The sequence below is a fragment of the Schistosoma mansoni genome, assembly GCF_000237925.1.
Source record: "Schistosoma mansoni, WGS project CABG00000000 data, chromosome 1 unplaced supercontig 0010, strain Puerto Rico, whole genome shotgun sequence".
In the NCBI taxonomy this organism is placed as follows: Eukaryota; Metazoa; Platyhelminthes; class Trematoda; order Strigeidida; family Schistosomatidae; genus Schistosoma; species Schistosoma mansoni.
Window position 1 is genome coordinate 2554913 of NW_017385987.1, and position 13904 is coordinate 2568816.

Genomic DNA, 13904 nt, shown 5'->3' on the forward strand with positions numbered 1-13904 from the left:
TACCCAACAGATTATACAGGTTAAAATTATTGAAGGCCCGGTTGTAAATCTCAAGAAAGTCACAAACCTGGGAGAATGAAGTTTACTAGCATCTATTTCCATAACTCAGTCTCAAACATTGTTAGTTAGACACCTTGTGCATGGAAGACACTAACAAGAAACACGAATTCTTCTCAAGAAGTACTATGGTTGTTAAATATTGAACTAATTATATGGGACAAGTCACACAATTTCCAGCAACTACCTTATGTTCAATAACACTATCCAAATGTACTGTTAAAACTAGTGTGACTACAATAATAATTAGCAAGTACATTAGTTGTGGAAATAGTAGTAGGTGCGCTGGTCAGCGTAAAAGATATTGTTTGGATCCCATCCAAGCCGGCCTGTATTTCAAAACCGAATGACTCCTGATTTTGTAGTACGAATCACAATCCATACCAAATTTTGTGTAATAAAAATACTGTGTCACATCATCTTTAACATTTATAAACAATCTAATAATTACATTTAGGACCACTTAACGGAAATCAGTAGAGCAACATTTAAGTTGCAGTGTAATAGAACTTAAAGATAGGTTTCTCTTACATCTGACCAATACCACTCTCAAGACCACTGATTTTGTTAAGTGATCCCCGATTTTATAGATTGAACACGTTTGGTTAACAAACGACCCCAGGAAACTGGACTCTCAGAACAGTGAGTCACCTTATTAAAACCAGATAATCTTGAGCTTACACACTTTTGTATAGAACACAGATAAATCAGAGGCTAATGTGTAATGAAGCGACCCAAGCTGTTGCTTTTTGGTTTACCTTCAGCGTTCTACCAGTTCATAAAAGGCGCGCTTAGTACTCAAAACCCAAACTTCGGTAGGGAAAATTAGCGTGTTGTTTGTTACTTAGGTTCTATGACTTAGTTGCAAAAGGATTTCCTCGACAATGGGGAATAATCTCTCTCCATATGCCTCTTCCTAAGCGTGGTTGGTAGAAGATGTAATCATGGACTAGCGTCTGATGTAGTCACTATCTATGCATATGGAACTGAAGTTAGCCTCGAGTTTTCTAGGGGATGGCATCAATATGGCCTCTATTTAAAAGTTTCACGGTCAGGTGATTCTCACCAAGGAAAAGTTTGAACGAATTTTCATGCATGCTTATTCGTCTGCCACACAAAGGTATACAGTTATGTTCACTTAAGTACTGTAGTGGTAAATAAATCCTCAAAATTAATCGTTCCGTAAGTCTAAGACATTGTATACTGACCACATTAATTTTAATGGACTCATCTAGCTGAAGGCACTCTGTCATGTATTCGCACCAGGTCACCAATAGGAACGCTGTGCACAACTTCTCTTGCAACCGTTGCCAGTTAGATCAGTCGTTTCTCGATATATTGATAGCCTTTCAAATATATCTTCGAACGCCCTCGCTTCTGACTTTTGATTTCACTGGGTGAGCGTGATTCATTTATAAAAGGTGTTACTGGTTGAAGTGTTGTCAAACTAGAAATACCCGTGATATCTTCAGTACTGGGATGAACAAGTGAACGGCATTATAAGCGGTATGATAAATCGAGGTAATATCCTCTGCTTCACTTCTGTATTGTGCAAGTTGCATGTTAAGAGCTTCCAGGTGAGTTCTGTGAGGTTTATGTTTTATTCTGAGTACCTATTCACTTGCTCTTCTTCTAAAACATTCAAAAAGAACAACATCCTTCTTGGAGTAAAAGAACGTAATTTAGAAATTTCTATAATGTGAGATCCAGAGTGAAAAATGATAAGAGTCTCAACCTGTCTTAGAACCAGGGTATCTGGTCACTGAGATTCACGAACAGCAAAACTGGTGAGTAGAGAATAGACTTGCCCCATTGAACTTATACTACTATCGAGCCAGATCATAACACATGCATCACACTACTGTCAGTACCAGCAAAAGTCTTCAATGGAGTGTTGTTGAAACGAATGAAACAATAAGTAGATGCCCAACTTCGAGATCAACAGATCAGATTCCGTAAGGATCAGTCATGCACAGACCAAGTTCAGACACTACAAGTCATTAATGAGCTCTCATTTGAATGGAACTCGTCATTATACATCAACGTCCTTGACTATGAGTAAGCTTCTGACAATGTTGATAGGAGAACATTGTGGACCTTCTACGACACTAGAGAGTGAGTAGCTGAGAACATCGTCAACACCAAACGGAATCTATACAACGGACTACACTGAAGAGTTATGCATGGAGGACAGTTGTCACCAGTTCACTAAGTTATGAGCTCACTACTGAAAGTAGCGGAAACATAAAAGAATGGAAAAATATTTTTTAAGGTAAAACTCGGGTACTATTATCAGAAAACGAACAAGAATGAAGAAGAGCGATTAGTTTTAAACATTATATTTAAAATTAGGCAGAGATAGGTAGAGATGAAACTATTGAAGTAGCTACTAGGATTGAAAACCCATCAAATGGGTAAGTACAATTAGCTGATTCAACTCCACCTAGCTAAATACGTATGTTGAAATTAAAAAGGACGAATTATGATTTCTAATGTCTTCAAAGCCGTAGATTTCCTGATAATCTTCTACTTCACTGATCTCTTCAGACAACCTATTCATAAAAAATGATAATAAAATGCTTTAAGAAATACATGCTTGAAAATGGGACGTTGTTTTCGTGACCCAGGCTAAACCACTAGAAACTATTCACAACAAAAGGGAATCCTGCCCCCATCAAAGAAGGCGAGAAATCGAAGATTGATCACAGCGACAGATCATTTATATTTCATAGAATCAAGGAGAGTGAAAGCTTTGAACCGAAAGCTCGTTTTGAGCATGACATTGTGTTGATAAAACAGCTACTCAATCAAGTTATGCTTCAAACTATCTCCGGAGTCAGCTTGCCAAAGGTGTATAGACTAGGTAGCCTGGCGAATTTGAAGCATAATCAATCCAGACTGCTTAAAGTAGTATTAAAATCCCCAAATGAACGCGACCTAATTTTACAAAATCGACATAAATTAAAGGGTTCAGGAGTTTTTCTCCGTAAGGACTTACCGCTGACGGACCGTGTAAAAAGATGGGAAGCCGAAAAAGAACTACAGCTTAGATTAGACGCTGGTGAATAAGACTTAAAAATTTTAACTTTTTGGGTTGTGAGGCATCGACAGAGAATGATGCCGAAGCCACTCTAGGTGGAACACGAAGCCATTTAAATAGGCTTCGGATCTGTTACACCAATGCTCGAAGCTTGTTGAATAAGCGATCGGAACTAAGTGTACAGATTGACTCCACTAAGCCAGACATAATCGCAGTCACAGAAACTTGGCTGACACAGTCTATAGGTAGGAAGGAACTTGATCTCCAGGGTCTTACATTAGTAAGGGCCGAAAGAATACAGAAGCGTAAAGGTAGGGAAGTAGCTCTGTTCATTAGGAATGCTATCCCGTTTGCCACTTTCGACAGTGTATCGCATGAGAGTGAGACGTGTGAATCAGTTAGTTGCCGCTTGAAATGCAAGGGACAAGAGCTGTTAATTAGTTTGATCTGTGGCAGTCCAAGCTGTGAGGTAAATGAAGTCCTGCTAGGCAGTCTCAACACTTGGTCACAAAGTGGTCGATGTCTAATCCTAGGGGACTTTAATGCACCCATGGTAGACTGGGGAAATCTGCGGACTGAAACGTCGGATAATTCCTTCGAGCAGGAACTAGTTGATGCAGTTATCACATGTGTCCTGGTGCGACATGTAAAAGAAGCGACTAGGTACGACCCGAGCTCTGAACCATCCTTACTAGATCTTATGTTGACTCATTATGATGATGACGTTGCGAACCTGGATTACGGGCCACCCCTAGGTAAAAGTGATCATGCAGTTTTAACCTTTGACTTCCACATAACTGTCAATCACGAGCACACGTCGGCTCAGTCCAGGCCTAACGTCTGGAAAGCAAACATACAAGACATCATGCACTCAACATCGTAAGTAGATTGGACGATAGACCTGGAATCCTCAATCGAAACGACTTGGGACGTATTCCGGAATTTATACTTAAAAGTTACCGCCGCCCACATCCCTTGAACTACACCTAGGGAGCCGAGAAACTCCTCCACCATGATTTAGTAGAGAGGTTCGAATCCTTCTCCGCAAGAGAAGGAAAATCTTGGATAGATTTAGGTTACTGGGGACTGATGAGGCAAAACCTCAGTATCAAAAAGCTCGGAATACCTGTGCCTCGACCCTCCGTAAGTCTGAAAAGCTTTACGAAGAGAAAATTGTAAAGGAATCCATAGAACACCCTAAACGCTTGTATCTCTGTATAAACCAAAGGACAAAAAGAAGAGGAACTATTCCTGCACTATGGGGAGACAGTGCTGCCTCATCATTAGTGGAGGACGACTTTGGCAAAGCTCAAGTATTCTCAAACTATTTTAATAATGTATATACCATGGAAACACCCCTGTTACCAGTCCATGAAAATCCCCCCACACAAACACTGGACAGCGTGACCATTAAAGAACCCGATGTCGATGGTCTGCTAAATAAGCTTGACATAGGCAAATCCACTGGACCCGATGAAATGCATCCTAGGCTACCAGAGGAATTAGCTAACTTTGTTGGGAACCCCTTTCGTATATGTTTTAATCTATCCGTAATCCAGGGTCGTCTACCAAAAGACTGGAAGAACGTCATAGTAAGTCCTGTCTTCAAAACAGGTACAAAACGTAAGCCCGAGAATTACCGACCAATTAGCCTAACTAGTGTGGTTGTTAAGACCTTAGAAAAGATTATTCGGAAGGAGCTGTTTAAGTGCTTCGATAAAAACCAGATCCTTTAGGAGAAGCAGCATGGTTTTAGAACAGGTTATTCTTGCCTCACTAACTTATTAGTGGCTCGTGAAAGTTGGTGCGCTCTTAAGGACCAAAAGTTACCTGTAGACGTAGCTTACACCGATGTCAGCAAAGCTTTCGACAAAGTTCCGCACAACCGGCTGTTATATAAGCTAAGGAATGTCGGGATTGGAGGCAATCTATTGATGTGGATAAAAGACTTCCTAGTTGGGCGTCAACAAAGAGTACGGGTGAACTCCAAGTTGTCTAGCTGGGAAACTGTGCTTCGTGGAGCCCCCCAGGGTACAGTTTTGAGGCCAGTGTTATTCCTCCTGTACGTAAATGACCTCAATCGTCTGCTATCGTCATCGGTCTTGCTCTATGCTGACGATGTCAAGATATGGAGAGCGATACAAAGTAACAATGATAGCTTAGAACTCTAAAACGACCTGGAGAAATTATCTGAATGGTCCCAAACCTGGCAATTGCCGAAAATACTTCCAAGTGTATTGTGATGCATATTGGCCACCAGGGTACGGATACATACACGATGAATAACACTGAGTTACCTATTGTCCAGGCACACAATGACTTAGAAGTCATCGTTAGTCAAGACCTAAAGACTACTGCACACTGTGGTGCAATAGCCGCCAAAGGTTTTAGAACTTTATGGTCCATACGCAGGGCTTTTAAGCATCTCGACGCTAAAACGTTTCTGACTTTGTATACAGTGATCGTATGTCCTAAACTTCAGTACTGCATACAAACAGCTAGCCCCTGCCTAAAAAAGACAGTGAACTCTTGGAAAGGGTTCAGAGAACAGCAACTAGGCTGATTCCCGGAATAGCGAAGCTCCCGTATGGTACTAGACTGACCAAGCTAAACCTATTCTCGCTGTCATATCGAAGAATCAGAGACGACTTGATTACAGTTTTCGAATTGCTTAATGACAAATTTGCACCTGATATGCCCTCATTTTTCTTGTCTTCCAAAATTGAAGTTTTACGAGGACACTCCAAAAGAGTTCACAAGCCCAGAACGAATTACTTGTCAGCTGACTATCGACTTTCCCATTGAATCATCAACGAGTGGAATTCATTACCTCAGCACGTGGTTGAGGCTCCATCTATCGACTCCTTCAAAAGAAAGTTGGATCAGCTGATAGACCATCATTGCCAGGACTAACACAGGCCATCAAACCTCCTGTCCTTTCCAAACTGAAACTGAACAATTGGCGTTGATATATTTTTCTACCCGCTTTCTGAATTTATACAGGAATTGTGTAGAACATTACTGTAAGTGCCACTTAAGTTAGCCAAATACTCTTCTTAAGTAAAGCGATGCGTGTTTGTTATGAGCATGGTAACTAAAACATATCGTAGATAATACTATTTTACGATGTCTCGTATAGGGTTAAAATATAAATTTCTGTTAACAGAATCCGAAATCACTGACTAAATCATAAACAAAGTGTTAATGCATGTTGACGAGTAATCACTAAATAGTGGTTACCAGTTATTTCATTATTGTATGTAAACAGTGAACTGCAAACAGTATTATGAACGTTGTAATTGGATTTTTCTCAAATTTCATATAACTAATTAAAGTTTGTGAGTCCCTTCGTTTGGTGCCTCAAGTTTGTTTGTTAATACCGAATAACTAGATGAAATTGTAGGAAGGTTAGAAAATGAAGAGCACTGTTTACAGCAAGTAAAACACTTACAGGTACATCCTATCAATTGCTATTTCATTTACTTATGGAATTTGATACTAATAACGAAGTTTAATCTTTTCTTTCACGATTGATTTGTTGTTTTTCAGAATTGCATTGAGCAAGCTATCCATACATTTTGTTATACAACTTATGACTTCTGTCAACTAATTGAAAGGCTCAAATCTTTGTAATAATCAAGTCTATGCAGGTGAACAACTTGGCGAATTTCTTAATATGGAAGTTTATGCGGAGAAACAATTCACACATTGACGATAACTGTGTTTTGTATTGACTACTACCGCGTTTATTCATCTAATAACTTATCTAAATATAATATAAATATAACAACTGTAGTTTTTCGCACTTTAAATCTTTTTAGTATGTGTATAGTCTAGTTCGGTACTAATACTACTTTCATAATAGACATTGTCCGATAACGGTAAATTTATCGTTTGATTGCCTAGTCTGTAAGATCTTACGTGAAAATCGCATCACTATCTACACTGACCCATCGTATCGCGACAAATAACAATACTTAGTACTTCTGAAGAACACATTTATGCTTGGGATAGAATAATATATTTAATGTGAATATAAATAAGTTAAACATAATGAGCGCGTCTGCAACACTCAGTCATGCCATTCGATTGAATGAATATCTCCACGTTCACCACTTCCGACCTTCTCCAAATGTTACATCTTTTTAGTTATTATATTCTTGACTCCGGAGACCATGTGATTAGGAAACAATGCCACTCCAATTGTTCATCCGAATATACTGATCGTAAATAGGACTGCAGGAAGAGAAATGTTTGAGAAATGGCAGTCTTACCTAGTTATTGATTTTTAAGTGATAATTGTCTACTTTTTTTCTCCACCACCATGGCGAAGTGTTCACCATATTTTTCAACTATCTGTTGTTCATGGATTTTCTGGCTTCTTTGAATTCGTATATACTCTTCACTCCGTCTGGGTAATGATGTTGTTGTATTATAATGGAAGTTATGCGTGTTATTTAACTTCCATCGGCTGCATGGTCTAAGTATGTGATGAGCTAATTAGTTTATTTATTTCGTAGTTGATTAAGCTTACCTGTAAGAGTTGGACTTTTTACATATGTCAGTAGTATATGACGACAAGGATATCGACAAGTCATAAATGTTCGACAACTGCACTCGCAAGTGCCTGCATCTAGTTCATAACACCACAAAACTGTATTTAAATCGCACGTCCTTCAGCAGTTTACTTTCGCCGTGAATGTTATACGTACGGGTGGTCTGAAAAGGGATGGAATTATGCATCCATACTTTTTGGAACTCCTTAAACACACCAACGAATTCAACCCAGTTTCCAAAACGCCTACTAAGTATTATGCGTTGAAACGCCTCACTTAAGTCGACCGAAATGTCTCTGGAACATAAATCACTACAAATATTACTCGTTAATTACTAAAAAAACAGCTATTTCATGCGATAATACTTCAGTAACTGAAGGAAGGACTACAAACATTTAAGAATTACGGGTTACTCGTCATGTCGTCTTAATTCTTGCAGAAAACAACGATTCACACAAATTCAGAGTATCTTTTACTGATAATTTATACTGAATACGCAGTTTCGTAGACCCCTACAAATTTTAAACAAGAAGAGTGAGATTCAGTAGGGTAATTGGCATCTCAGGTCAAGTTACGAAGCAACAAAAGAGCCAAATTGTACACTACAAAACAGAGTAAGCTAAATAAACGCTTTTGGCATTGATTTTGCGAATTTACTACAGCCAAAAACGACGCAAATACAAGAAAACCTGATATTCGTGGAACCCAGAGGACAACCAACCGACCCTCAACAAATCAAATACGGAATGACCGCCTCGTGTCAGGCCGTTCAAGGTTGCAAAAAGGAGACGGCGGGCAGGTTTGAAAACGCACTGACTTATTTACCTTGCCATTCCGCTTGTAAACTTTGGCACGTCTCTGTATCCTTTCGATACCACGAAATCGCAGCAAATATATCTTATTTCAACCATTAACAGCCTTCTGGTTTTTGGCTTACCGATGGATCCAATTCGATATTTAGCACGTAATCTTCTGGTAGTGGTGATCATAGTCGATCGCGACTCGACGCCATCTACAGTTTCTTCACAACACTTGTGCACTAATAAGATGTTTGTGAATGATAATAATAGATTTGATCGTAAGAATTGATTGGAACACCTCGCCAGTTGTACTATTTAGATCTTTTATTTTCTAATTGTTTCGCATACTTCGTATTTATATTTATACTTGAACTATACCAATAATATTCGTATTTCATAATCCTCTGTGGCAATTACGCGTTGTTGGAGTTATGTAGGGACAGAAACTGTGAAAGATACAAAACGAACTTCGCTTTTGTTGAGCTAGAGGATAAGGATTATTCCCATTACGTGGTCCACTCAAATCACTATTTTATTGAGTTATGTCTATATATTAATATAGAAGAATTTTAAACATGAAAGCTGTGAATAAATGAACAACAGTTAATTACTAGGACTCTTTCAACATATAATTAGGTGCTGGTTACCTCGTCGCTTTCAATAAATCTAGTAACATGTTAGAAATGACTTGCATAAGGTAGGGTCAAACAGTACCTACGTATAATTAACGTATAACCCAAAGACAAGAATGTAAAGTACGTTTTTAGAAACAGTATGTCCAGTTCAAATGCACTGTGACCATCAAAATCCAATTATGCAATCTAAACAAAGAAGACAGACTAACAAAACAAATACTTATTCGATTAGCCCAAACCATTGCGTAAATACTTTCTATAAGTCATTCAATCATTAAAGAAAAAGATGGATTTCCTACATAGTCCGTGCAATATTATGCTATTTTTATAGCAAATTATGTTGAAAAACTTTGGAGAGGCCACTCACCCATAATACGGTCAAAGCTTCCACTGCAACGAAATAATGTGTCATGTAGAAAAAAGCAGACCTATGTACAAATAATAAGTACCTAAGAATCAGCAGAAGTATTCTCGCGGAATCGGTGTTTTGTCTACAACAATCAGGTTAAGCAGCAGACTGCTAGAGAGCAACAACAAGCAGCTTCTCCACCCAACAACTTTGAGTTCAGTAAAACAAGACCTCATTGTCAACGGTTTGGCATAATACAGTAACAAGATAAAACACTAAAGACAAGTCTTAATAAACGTGGAGTAAATTTTTGATACAAAGAGTCCAAAAAATGTGAAAATATGAATATAAAAATCCTGAACAAAAGTTTCCACCTACAAAAATTGACAGGAGGACTCATGAAGTAATACTGCAATCAAACAATACATTTTCTGAGTATAGTTTTGGTTAGAACAGACTACAGAACCTCTGCATACATTCATAACTCAGCGTACGCACTTACGGAGTATAGGACTTATAAAAATACGCCTAGATATTGACAAACCTTACAACCCACGGTTAGTCGGGTCCTTCAAGAGACAAGGCTTTCGTAAGTTCGTCTTCACAATACTTTCATACTCACCACCACTATTCATATTATACCGTCTTTGTCCTTCTTGCACGTGTAAATTGGTTCCATTGGCCATTAGTGTTGAATAGCTAAGTCATTAGGCACATGTACCACATCCCCTTCCATAAGGTTTCTATGCTTAAATAACCATTTTCGTCGAACTTAGGGAAACGGAAATTACTCCTACTCTCCGATCCCTGGGTATTTGTTACGCAGTCTTCTTGTCTTTATTACCTTGAATTTCAATCCCCACTAGTGCGTTCTACAGTTAGTCTGTCACAATTTCTCAGTAGTATCAGGGTGTTAGTTACAAGAGTTAAATGACCTCTTCTGTCTGATGTCACTGAAGCAATGACAGTGTTATACTAGATTCCTCCATTTCCACAAAGTGAAAGGCTGAGTCAATGGGCAGAACTTGCTCATTAGAGATGGCTAGCGGGAGCATTTGGAAGAGGCGTATAAACAAGTTAGATCCTTTGTCACTACATATTGCAACAGGAGTTCCTCTTCTTTCCACCACTTAAGACAAAAATGTTAGTTCTCATACTGAAGGGCAGATCTAAGCTTACACACACGTTTGAAGACACAAACATATACTCATATCTCTTATCCCCACTCTTTCCTCTATGAATTATTAGCTGCCGAAATTGGCAGAATAATCGTTTTTCAAACGACATTTACGCCAACTACGTATTTCGTCCACTTTTTATTGATAAATCCACTACATAATTCAGAAAAAATGAATGAAAGTCATATGCATAACAAGAAGTATGATTCTTAGCCCTTGATGTACAAATCTCAGGACAGTGGAAAACTAGTGTACCATTACTCTTAAGTTATGCCCTTGTCGATGAAGAACTCCTAGTCGACGACCTTTTGATATAGACTTAGGTAGTTGTAGGCCACGGTGTTTTGGTATCTTACATAATGGAGCCTAAGGGCAAACTCTCTGAGGTTGACTTGAGTTCCCTAGAACATTTGCTTCAAGCTTGTCAGTAACCTCAGGCTTAGGGAGCAGAATAGTTTTTTGTACTGAAACAGCTTGTAGTCTGCACAAATCTGCAGGTAGTCGCCGGAATCTAATCTGTGGTGGTTAGCATTCTATCTGGTACTCAATTGACTCTCCTCTATATTCAAACCCTTAACATGACCGTTCAAAACTCCGGTTAGAACTACACTAACTAATGGATATGCCTTCTTGAGACTATTTAGTAGGTGGTAAAACTCAACTTTGATCTGTTAGACATGCCACAAATATTCGAAGTTTGACGTTTTAACGAGCAATATCTTTACAATCGAGATATGTCAACCCAGTCAAATCAGAAGTCAAGAATGTAGGAGTTCGAAGATGTATTTGAAAGGCTATCGTTATGTTGAAGGAACGTTTGGTCTAACTGGCTAGTAGTTGGAAGGGATGCGTAGCACGACGTACCCACTCGTGATCTGGTGAGGATGAGTGACCGAGAGCCTTCAGATAGTTGTGTCCATTAAAATCAATGAGGTCAGAATCAAATGTCGAGGCTTTGCAAAGCTATTGATTTCAAGGATTTATTTGCCGCTACACTTATAACATATAGGTCAGGATTTCGAAGAGACATTTCTACTGTTTGATAGATACTTCTAAACTAACAGCACACAAACGTTTCTCAATCCGAACCTTATCGACTAAAGCATCTCCTGATTTGGCATTTAATGTTACACTGACGCCAGCCGAACTGGACTCTGATTCTACTGAATCTTCTAAAAGGCGTACACGGAAAGAACATTTTGGACTAACGGAGTACGAATACGTAGTAATTCACAAAAGCTATGAATATGAATCTCAGATACACAGCACACGTCAATATAAAGACTTTGGAAAAAGCTGAACTGATCTGTGGTTCAACCTACACCAATAAGCGAGAGTTAGATGCAAGTTTAAACTGCACATGTGACTCCACGAAAGCCGTAAACTTCGTTTCCGATTATAGCACCCACAAGACCGACCATTTAGACAAGACAGGATTCTCAACAGATGGAAGCTGTTGAATGGCTTGAAGGTATACACAAATGAAATAAAAGGAAATGAGAAGCTGAGAGTTTACATTCATCTGTCACAAGGGAATAGTAAATATCGTCTACATGGCTAGAGTAAAGACTTTCTGTGTTGATAATTACTATCGATGAATATGGCATGAAACAGTGAATGTGTGGAGGTTGAGGCCTGATTAAATTATTGAGTTGTAGTGGCTGATACACTGCCTTTTCGTATAAAATTAAAGAAGTTAAAAATCCTTGACATACCTTGTCAGTTGTAAACACATGTGACTTATCTCAGCATGATCTATACCTACTAAACTAAGATTTGTGGACGTAACGTCCAAAAAAGTAGATCAAAAGGCTTATTCAGCGCACTGAGCTGTTTAAACCAATATCACAGTAAATTTTCTTAAGTGACCGTCTTTCACATACAGCCTAAAACAGGTGGTTGACATTGCTTAATTTGCCAATTACGTTTTAGCAACAGACATATTTGATAAACTTATTGGGGTTATTCATAATGCATACTCACTGTAAATTAACTGAAAAGTCAGTTAATTTAGTGATTTCGTCTGGAATTTGTCAGATCTCTAAAGGGAAACATTTGATTTTTAGTCCGATTTATATTGTCAGTGTAGATAAGTAATTATCATAAACAGCCCTTACAGATTGAAGCCTTTGTACAACAAATCAGGGAGGGTCTTCTTTACCTGAATTCTAGGTTTTTTAACAGATACGATGACTAGTGAACTCATGCCTCTACAAAGTATTCCCATACATAAACCTAGATAAATAAATCTTAATAGACCTTGAAGTGATTCTTTAACTTAATACATACTAGTAAGTTATTATTTTAATTTCTTATCATAGGATGGTCTAATGAAGAAATTTATTGTAAAGAATACTTTATACATGAATATAGGGACTTTCTTATTCTACTGAGAAAACCTAACCAGAACATGTGACTGACATATGATAGACAAAATGCCATCAAGGAAGTGAACAAAGGCTATTAAACTATTTAAGTTTTATCAGAAGAGGGTTTTGTGGAGATTTTAGTAATTTTATATAGTTGAAATCATGAGTCGATTGGGGCTAGACGACCATGGAAAGCCAGGAAGCATTGGACGGCCGTTTCGTCCTATAGTGGGACTCTTCAGCAGTGCGCATCCACGATCTCGCCTCGCAAGATTCGAACCCAGGATCTGTCAGTCTCACGCGCGAACGTTTAACCCCGTTCTGATAATGATCATATGCTTACGGGTGACTGGCTCCATAAAGTATTTCCCGGAGTTCTAGTGAGAAGCAGTAACCAGTGGAGTTCAACCAGGTCTGTTGGGAGATATCAACTAAATGAAGACAATGGTGGATGTGTCGCTCAACTTCGTGGATTGGTTGAAGTTAGACATTAACACCGTGGTTAAGCGCTCGCGCGCGAGACTGATAGGTTCCGGGTTCGAATCTCGCGAGGCGGGATCGTGGATGCGCACTGCTGAGGAGTCCCACGGTAGGACGAAACGGCCATACAATGCTTCCAGGCTTTTCATGATGGTCTAGCCCCAATCGACTCATGATTTCAACCATATTTAAGTTTTAATTCAGAACAGCACACAAACACGTAGAAATTGCATCGGAAAATAAAGATGAACATAGCGGACTGTAAAAATTAGTAAATAGTCAAAGAACGTGTAATGGAATTCGGACCCTTGTAATAAACGCTAGGGAACTGCTTACGTGAAAAAATGGAAACATGGCGAATTACTATTGCTTCATACGTTATATTATCATTAGATTTAATAGAATAAATTAGTATATCATGTTCTGTAGAACGAAAAGAA